The sequence below is a fragment of the Rhinolophus hipposideros genome (assembly GCF_964194185.1).
Source record: "Rhinolophus hipposideros genome assembly, chromosome: 21".
In the NCBI taxonomy this organism is placed as follows: domain Eukaryota; kingdom Metazoa; phylum Chordata; class Mammalia; order Chiroptera; family Rhinolophidae; genus Rhinolophus; species Rhinolophus hipposideros.
Genome location: NC_138067.1, coordinates 49582703 through 49593007, shown reverse-complemented (window position 1 = coordinate 49593007; position 10305 = coordinate 49582703).

The window sequence follows — 10305 nt, the reverse complement described above, 5'->3', positions numbered from 1 at the left end:
CGGCGAAAATGTAGTTATATGACTCCCGTATCTATGGCTCCATTGGTGTTCCTTTTCGGCCTCACCATATCCTGCGTTCTTGTGCGGGGAGCGGGACCAGAGACTCTACATTACAGAGGTCTTCCTTGCCACTTCATGCAATACTATGATATCCCATCTGTCATGCAAGGTGGCATGCGGGATCTCTGGTCCTGCTTCCCGCACAAGAACACAGGATGTGGCTAGGCCAAAAAGGAACACCCAGGGAGCCATGGATGGGGAGTTCATACCACTATAGTCTTGATGGCGGCTGGGTTGGAGACACAGGAAGCAGGAGCCACACGATCTGCAGCCTGCTGCCCGCTTCTCTGCCAACCTCACTTGCTAGCTGCAATTCACCGTGCGAACAGCAATCTGCCCTTGCTAGAGTAGCCACAGCAGTTATATCAGTAGCTAATGGCTCACTGGTTACAGCCGATGGCCAACTAGTCACAGCTGATGGCCATCTATTACCTGAGTGAGCACCTTTCCATGTGACGCTGAGAGCCTGGAAACTGCTCTCTGGGGCTCTGTCCCCAAACTCCACCCCTACAGGGTCTCACGTCACAATCTACATGACAAGCGTCTCCCACGAGGGGTCCTGTGTCGTATTAGCTTATAGGCATGTCTGGGTGGAAAGAAATAGCAGTCTTAGGAATGAACAATGGTAAATCCCTTCCATCTGGGAGGATATATGCTAGCTTTTTGTCCTGGGAAAGGAGGGTCGCTGCCACTGGCACCTTTCCCAGTTTATGGCAGTGCTTGGGGTCCCTTGCGTAGTTTCAACATGTAAGAGAACAGGGGACCCCATAATAGGCCATAGCGAGAGCACATAGGTTCCCCACAAAATCATCCCGGTATTGAAACCTCCATATACCACAGTCACTTGTGGTGGGCACTTGGCCACCACCCCGGCGTCATTTGCAAATCATGGGTCAAACCAGCCCCCCATGGGACTATCAGGCCCAACCACCGACTAGGGGCTTTTGACCCACCAAGGCCAAGTCATTGCTACCATTCCCCTGCTTTCAAACATGTGGGTGCTGGCAGCAAAATGTTTCCATTTCTGCCGTAGCCTGGCTTTACCAGAGTCTCACTGGTGGTAACCTGCAGTAAACTGAATGGGAGCAGCCTTACGATGTAGCAGAGATTCTACTGGTGCGGGCCCTCCCCTCCATGTCTATCATTCAAGATTCTCAAGACATCCAATAGACGTGAGGCCCAGTTGCGCATCATGGGAGGATGTTTTGACACCCAGAGACCTTGCTTCAAAAGGCTGTTATAGCGTTCAATCATTCCAGCTGCTCGTGGGTTATACGGGGTATGAGACAACCATTGTACGTCCATCCTGGCCGCCCAGCGCTGCACTTCTTGCCCTGTAAAATGGGTACCCCTGTCACTTTCAATGACTTGGGAGAGACCATAGAGGGCACACAGCCTTGTAAGAGAGACCACTGTATGCTGCTGATCCGCAAATGGACTCGGCCAAGCAAACATCAACCCCATAGCAGTGTCCACTGCTGTGAACGCATACATTGCATTGCAGGCTTTAGGCAGGGGTCCAATGTAATCCACTTGCCAGCGAGTGAGGGGCACCCTCCCTCGCGTAATCTGCTGTGTCTCCCAGGGGAGCCTCTGCCTTTGCAGGCTGTCCTGGGCATAGACGGCACAGTCATAGCAGGCATCTGCTATCTCCTGCCATTTCAAAGGCAGACCCCAGCGTCTGCTCACCTGCCACAAGGTTCGGCTTCCAGCGTGCTGCAATTTCCAATGGGCCACATCAGTGGCAGGAGCCCGTTCTAACCATTGGACCTGTGTTAGGGCATCTGCTTCATCATTACCTGGGGACAATAAGAGGGAGTGACCTGTGAGATGCATTAGGATCACCTCCTTTCCCTGCCCTAGGTCCCAGAGGTCCTGCCACATGGCTTGACCCCACAGTGGATGGTGTCCTACCAACCAGTTTTGGTGTTTCCACGTGGGGAGCCACCACATTAGGCCCCAGAACACCGCCCAGCTGTCAGTACAAATACCTAGAGGCCCGGGCTTGTGGCTGATTACTATCCACACAGCCTGTAGCTCAGCCCACTGGCTACTCTGGCCCATCCCAGTATCAAACCAAATGGTTATGTTTTGGGCTGCACACCAATAGCCATCCAAATGGCTGCAGCCCCTCGTCTAGAACCATTGGTAAACCAGGCATCCTCAGGTACTGGGGGCTGTCCTTCTCTATAGCGAGGACTCCAAGTCCTCCTTCTAGGCAGAGCTCTTGGCTCAGCCTGGACTACAATCTCCACAGGCCCCAAGACCTGTTGTAGCTCTGTGCTCAAAGGGCTTAAACTAAGGATGCTCCAAGTAGGCACCCCAATTTGTGAGGGTGGTGGTCTGTGCCATTCCCATTTTGGATCCCTGGGTCCACGTATGAACCCACCCTGGACAGGATAGGTTTTTCGAACCAACACCCGTGCCATTCCTGTGATGGCTTCTGTGGCCACTAGGGCTGCATACACAGCAGCCAGTTGTTTCTCTATTAGAGAGTAGCGGACCTCCGCTCCTTTCCATAATTGGGACCAAAATCCCACTGGCAACTGGAGACGCTCTTGCTGTTGCCAGAGGCCCCATCCGTACCCCTCTTGGGTTACATGAACATCAAGTTCAAATGGACAGCTGGGGTCTACTATTTGTAGAGGCTGTGCCTGCTGCACTGCCCATTTTGTGCAACAAAGTCTTGCTCATAGTCTCTGTCCAATCCCATGAGGCCCCTTTTTCATCATGTTATACAAGGGTCACCCCATTTATGCTAAATGGGGTACAAACGCCTGCCGATACCCCAGCAGACCCAAATACGTCTGCAGTTAGGAGAACTTGGTTGGCCAGGGAAAAGCTTGTATTTGTCAATAATTGCTTCAGGTATGACCTTTGTCTTACCCAACCACAGAACACACAAAAACTTGATGGATAAGCCAGGGCCTTGGACCTTTTCCTCATTCACCGCCCAGCCACGTGACTTCAGGTGGCAGAGAAGAGGTACTTGCTCTAAATCTGAAAGAGAATCTGATGTTAGTAAAATGTCATCAACAGTGAAACAAGGCCACAGAGGACAGGTGATCCCATTGTGTCAAATCCTGGGCTACAGGCCCATGGCAGATAGTGGGGCTGTGCAAGTATCCTTGCAGAAGGACTTGAAAAGTCCACTGCTGCCCGTCCCAAGTAAAAGCAAACTGCTGTTGACACTCAGGTGCAATGTCAATGGAGAAAAAGTGTTGGCCAAGTCCACTACATAGTGATATGTCCCCAGGATGACAGTCAGACGACCCATTAAATCGTGTATTGAAGGCACTGCAGCGTGCAAGGGTGGTGTCACCTTATTTAACTCCCTATAGTCCACAGTCATTCGCCAGGTCCCATCTGGCTTCTTGACAGGCCATACTGGGGAGTTAAAAGGACTGTGCTTCAGCCTCACAATATGTGTCTTCTCGAATTCCAGTATTGTCAACCAATCTTCTCCTGCCCTCCTGGCAGGCGGTACTGTCGCACTGTAACCACGCGCCAGGGCTGCGGCAACACTTGAGGAGGGTGGTGAGCATGCCCGCGTGCCACTGCTTTCACCACCCGCATCCGGACACGGAACTCTCCAACTGATGTCTGTAAACTAAGGTGATGTAGCACGTCCACCCTTAGAATATATTCCAGAACGGGGGAGACATACACCTTGTAGATACAGGGGTTGTGGGGAGGGAGCCTTCCTATACCCAGTGGTAAGGAAACGGCTTTCACAGTCACAGTCTTTCCCCATAGCCATCAATGCAGATTGCTGGTCAGGGGAACAGTTCTAGGTTCCCATAAACAAGACTGCAGTCTGCGCCAGTGTCAACTAGGGCCAAAACTCTCTGCACATTAGAAGGGGACCAATGTATGGACAGTTCCACGTGGGGCCTTCGGTCCCTGCTCGTCCCCTCTCACCGGTTACTTGGCCCCACCCCTTATCAAACTGAAAGGAGTTGGCCTCAAGCGGCCACATGAAGTCCTGGAGGGACACGGGTCACGCTTTCCCAGACTTCTCCTTTAGGCTTCGCCGGAATTGCTGTTCCGGACACAACTGTTTCCAAAGTTCCAACAAGAGTGCATTGGGTTGTTGGTCTGTTTTTCCCGATCAACCCCTGCTGCAATGAGATCACGCCACATCTGCGTTCGTGTTACTCTCTGAGGCCCGTGGCCTCATGCCCTTACTTTTGACTTGGGCTTCCAGGTCTCAACTGCGTGGACCTCCTGTTTTCACTTCCCTTGCCACCAGCTTTCAATATCCCCTGGGATGGTCATGGCAATTGTAACTTCATGGATCCGCCACCCCACATAGGGTGCAAGAATGGAAACCAAGTATCCAAAAACACTTGGAGGGGCAGTGTCCGAAACCAGATCTTTCATGCTGGTTTTAAAATGCTCGTTATCCGCCCCCCACATATTAGCGTTGAACATTGCCTGTCTCATACCCATTTCATGGATGATTTGAGTAAGTTCCATATATGACTGCCATTGACTCAGTGTCTGGCAGCTCACCAGCCTCTCCCCATACTGTGCATACCGCAGCGATGAGCCACTCCATTATAGTGTGGTTGTCCTGGTCTTGGGCCAACCTATGGCAATTCTGTAAACTTTGTCGCAGGGACAGATGTCCCGTCATGAAGGCTAGCTTTTCCATTTCTCCTGGGGAGCAAAGAATGCTGTCTGCCCCCTCATCCCATAAACACAGTAGCCAAGACAAGATTGGCTTTCAAGGGCGCTGTCGGCACAACCTCCCCAGCTCCTGCAACTCAGTGTGAGTGTAAGGGGTGTAGGTTGTGAACTCAGTCACAGCTGGGTTCCCGACAGCAATGCCCCTGGGGCCTAAAGGTTGTCACGTTTTACTTTTTGCTTCAAGATGGGCCAGGCGTGGGGGTTGGGAGCTACACTGTCTCCAGTCTCGTCGTTGTCCTCGACTGCCTCTGTCTCAGAGTCTCCACTGTGGGCTCATCCTCTAACAGGCGGACCAGAGCTTCCAGCGCCCCCTCTGAGGCTGCTGGTCCTGCACCTGAGCTATTTCATTAAGTGCGTCCTCCATGTTATTACGCAAGGCGGTGAGGAACATCCAGCCCACATGGCTGTACCCTTCGCCTCCTCTGGCAACTGCTCAGCTAGAACCTGCAGGGCCCTATCCACGCTGGCCAGAAAGCCATCCATGTCATCCCACACCTCCTCAGGGGTCCGGCTCCTGAGAACAGTGGCTATCGGGTACCACACACTGTGTAGGGGCCACATGTCCTCCTGCCCAGAGTCAGAAATCAGTCCTACCCGGCCAGAATCCTGCTTGCCATGCCAGGCATCTGACTGGGTGGAGGCCTCAGTGTCAAATTCCCACAACTCTAGGAGCCCACGGCAGCAGCAGATTACCAAAAGGTGACTCCCGCCACAGCCAACAGAGTGACATGCCTTCCGGAGACTTGACAGACCCACCAATTCACCAAGGGGTAACATTTCTCCCAAGCAGGTGGTGCCACCTGTTCCTGGTGCCACTCCTCATGGGCTTCCTGAAACTGAGCTTTCATGTGTATAAATGGCTCCATTTTGGAGAGTTTCAGCCAACACCACACTCTGCTCTCTGTGCCATCTGTCACGCAGGGTGTCATGTGGGGTCTCAACTCCCATTCCCCGCATAAGAACGCAGGATATGGTGAGTCCAAAAAGGAACCCCCACGAAGCCATAGATAGGGGAGTCATACCACTATATTCTTACTGGTGGCTGGGTTGGAGTCACAGGGAGCAAACATCTGCCAGTACCCCAACAAGGGGTCTTCCTGCAGCCTAGTCTCACTGGCGGCCAGGCAAGACACACACAGGAAATAGAAGCTACATAATGCGCAATCCGCCATCCGCTTTTCTGCCAACCAATGCAGAACTAACCAACCAACCAACCAATGCAGTCAAGGCAGTTATATCAGTGGCTAATTGGCTAACTGGTTATAGCTGATGGCCAACCATTCACAGCTGATGGCCATCTACTACCCGAGCCAGCACCTTTTCACATGAGGCCGAGAGCCAGGAAACTGCTCTCTGGGACTCTGTCCCCATACCCTCCCCTTCCTGATTTGCTATTAGCATTACCATCATGTCCAGTTCTCCAACAGATATTACTAAAACCTCTCCTGGTCCACACACTGTGGACTTCCTATAGTTCCAGACCCATGTGTCCTGCTGCTCACTAACTCCACTCCTTTGTTTTTCATGCACTGAACATGGCCAACAAGACGACTGCTGGCATCCCCAATGAAAATTACTCCCACTGTGTTGCAGATTAGTGCAGCCACTATGGAAAACAGTATGGAGGTATCTCAGGAATCTGAAAATGGAACTACCCTATGATCCAGTAATTCCACTCCTAGGCATCTACCCGGAGAAATCCAAAACTCCAATTCAAAAATCTGTATGCACTCCTATGTTTATTGCAGCACTTTACACAATAGCCAAGATATGGAAACAACCGAAATGCCCATCGGTAGATGACTGGATTAAGAAGCTGTGGTACATTTATACAATGGAGTATTACGCAGCCATAAAGAAGAAAGAAATCTTATCATTTGCAACAACATGGATGGATCTAGAGAACATTATGTTAAGTGAAATAAGTCAGAAAGAGAAAGACAAGTACCATATGATCTCACTTATATGTGGAATCTAAAGAAAAGAATATGTGAATGAACTAATCAGAAACAGTTTTGGGGACACAAAGAAAAAACCGAGAGTTGTTAGATGGGTGTGGGGGAGGGGGTTGGGGATAAGGGGAAAGGTGAAGGGATTAGAAAGCAGCTGGTAACCACAAGATGGCCTCAGGGTTTTTTGAAAATTAATTTGGGGAAGGTATTCAATAATGTTGTAAAGATTTTGTTGGGTATCCGATGGACATGCGTCCTATTTGGGAGACCACCTCAGGGATACTGTGGATACCTGATCATGGCATTGTACACCAGAAGCTAAACATTAATGAATGCCAACTATAATTTTATATATATAATGTGATGGCTCGGTGCGAGGTCGGAGGGATAGTGGATGGGGGGAGGGGGGTTCACAGTGTGAGGGATATAAATGATGAACGTCTAAGTATTACCTTGTCTTGTACACCTGAAACTAATAAATAAATAAATAAATAAATAAATAAATAAATAAATAAATAATTACTCCCACTGTGGACCACCCATCTCAGTGACAGAGGTTCTCTCCTTCCAGTTGCTAACACCAAAAATCTTGGCGACATCCCTGACTCCTACTTTTCTCTCACTCACCATCACAGTCAAAAAATCCAGGTTGCCCTATTTTACAGACTGTTATAAAATCCACTCGCTTTTTCCATCTCCATGACTACCACAAGAGTCCACACTATCAAGACTCACCTCGATGCCTTGGGGGTGTAACTAACCAGTGTGTCTGTACTGAGCCCTGAGTTTGAGATTCCCACCAGGCTGATCCTTGGGGGCAGGACTCACATTCAGCGTAGGTGTCCCAGTGGGTCTGGAAGGCAGAGATTCGAGCCAAGGAAGATTATCAATGAGCCATACGAGCTCGTGAAGGTTTTGGACTTTCTTTGAGCCCCTCACCCCTTCTTTATTTCTCATTTCCACCCCTTCTTTATGTCTCATTTCCTCTGTTTGGAATGGCAATGTCTATCCTATGCCTGTTCCACCACTGTCTTTTGGAGGAACATAATTTTTGGGTTCACAGGTTTATAGCTAGAGAAGAATTTTACTTCAGGATGAATTGGACCTTTAGTCGCACTTATATCTAACTTAGACGATATTTAGATGAGTCTTTAGGCTTCTTTATATCACATTGTAGCTTACTGTATAATCACACAAATTTTATTTACCTGTCTGTGTTCATTGAAGAATGTAAACTGCATGAGCGTGGGAGTCTTTGTCATGTCTCTCATGAGCCTACAACAGTGCCTGAGACTGAGTATTTGTTCAATGAACATTTATTAGAGCTGTGAATAAACATGACACCTCAAGTTCTTGTTCAGTTTTACTAATTTGGCTAGTCTAAACGTCCACTTCACTTCTTTCTCCAAGCTGGTACTGCTTAATGTTTTCTTTTTTCCCCTCTTCTTCCACACCACCCCCCCCCCACCAGTCTGGTTCAAGCCGTTGTTTCTCAGCTCTCTGGCCCATGCTGGTGGCATTATGAGCATTGCACTCCCCCCGGCTGAGGCAGTTGGTCGTGGGTCAGCCGCTCACAGCAGCTCTCGCTGGCTGCCGTCCACTCACACTGGCCACCCATGGCAGCATACGCTGACCTCCAGCTGCACACAGCAGCCCAGCTCCAGGGAGAGCCATTGTTCATAATCTTAGCTGTAGAGGGCGCAGCTCTTTGGCCCATGTGGGATCGAACCAGCAATCTCGGCCTTAGGAGCACGGTGCTCCAACCGCCTGAGCCACCGGGCCGGCTTGATATTTTTAAGAATAAAAACCCTAGTAAAAATTCTCTGAGATGTTAACTTTCTTCAATATCCTCTGATATTTCCCCAGAGCTATATCTGCCACTGTCTTTGAATAACTGCATAAATATATTAATAACTTTTTGAAACTTGCTTTTCAAAACTGTTTTTTTATATAACCTCAATTCTCCGTGAAGAACTGTACCTGAATTCAATGGAAAATAATAATCACTCTCCAGCAAGGACATGAAATCATAGACTTAAGATGTCCCCTTTATCTTAGTGTTTGCATACTCCCTTTGCACACATGCTGTAATTGAAAGTTGCACCCACTGACCCATAACAAAATAGCATTAGTTAGGTTGTTCTCCATTTGAGATAGATGTCTGTTCATCAGAAAGAATTAAGTACAGTTGGCCCTCCATATTCATGGGTTCTGCATCCTTGGATTCAACCTGGGATGGAAAATATTTAAAAAATTAATGTTACATTGTTGCTGACGTGTACTATGTAGTTGCCTATGACAGTTGCATGGTTGTGTCTGTACTAAATGTGAACAGACATTTTTCTAGCCATTATTACCTAAACCATACAACAACTATTTATACAGCATTTATATTGCACTATGTATTATCAGTAATCAAGAGATGGTTTAAAATGTTCAGGAGGATGTGTGTAGATTGTATGCAAATATGATGCTCATTTTATATATTGAGCAGCCACAGATTTTTGTATATGCAGGGTCCTAGAACCAGTCTCTGGTGGATACTAAGGAACAATTATATATCTTAGAATATGGAGTAAGAAATATTACTGATATAAAGGTGTTCCTCAATGGGTGGGGCATAATGATTGACTCTACAGGCAAGAGAGAGGTTTTCTATGGGAACAGGAGGTAGAACCTGTCGACATAACAAGCATCCAAAGGTGTAGAGAGTTTTTATAAGAGTTTATTTGAGCCAAACTGATGACATATGGTGGGGAACAAGATCTCAAATGCTTCAGAGACTGATAGTTTTGCAGCTTCTTTTACGCACTTGACATTAAAGAGAGGACATAAGGAAGATTGGAGAAAGCAAGACAAGATGGATTATAGGATAGTTAACAAGATTATGTGCTCTCTTGAGTGTTAATGTCCCTTTGAAGGGTATTACTTCTGGTATTTCAAAGATGTGTTAACCTAGATGCACAAGAACAATGGACAGGACTGGCTTAAAACCTTTCACTAAAGAAGTTATAGGCCTGGGGTCTGTCCAGTTAGGAATTTATAATCAAATTACCCTGTGAGGTTACTTTCCATAAAACCCCCCTTTTCCATCCACAAACTGCTGCTTGTTCACCTAATTTAGAATATCCTTCTTTCTTCCAAGTCATGGCCTTGTATGGAATTATTTCTATTGTTCCTAGCCAATAATAATAAAATGAAAATACAACTATTCACCTCAGACTATATACATTTGAAGAGCAATACAATGTGTCCAGTTGTGCATGTACTATTTTATGTCTGAATGACTCTATAGAATGATATGCCCATTTAGATCAACAGATTTGAGAGCATCTTAAATATTTGTATCCTCTGATGGCAGGCTGAGCTTCACGGAGTATGAAATTATGTCTTTTGCTGCAGTTAACAACGAGTAAACCCCTCCCTGGAGGCAGGAGCACCACTTTGTAGGTTCCTTCCTTGGCAAACGTTCTGGTTGGTCAGAATGGAGAACGCCTTCTAGAGCAATGAGAACTACATTATCCAGAAGATCTTGCGGGCGAGTTGAGCCAATGACAGATCAGGATGAAAGTATATCCGTGAGATTTCATCGCGTCGGGGC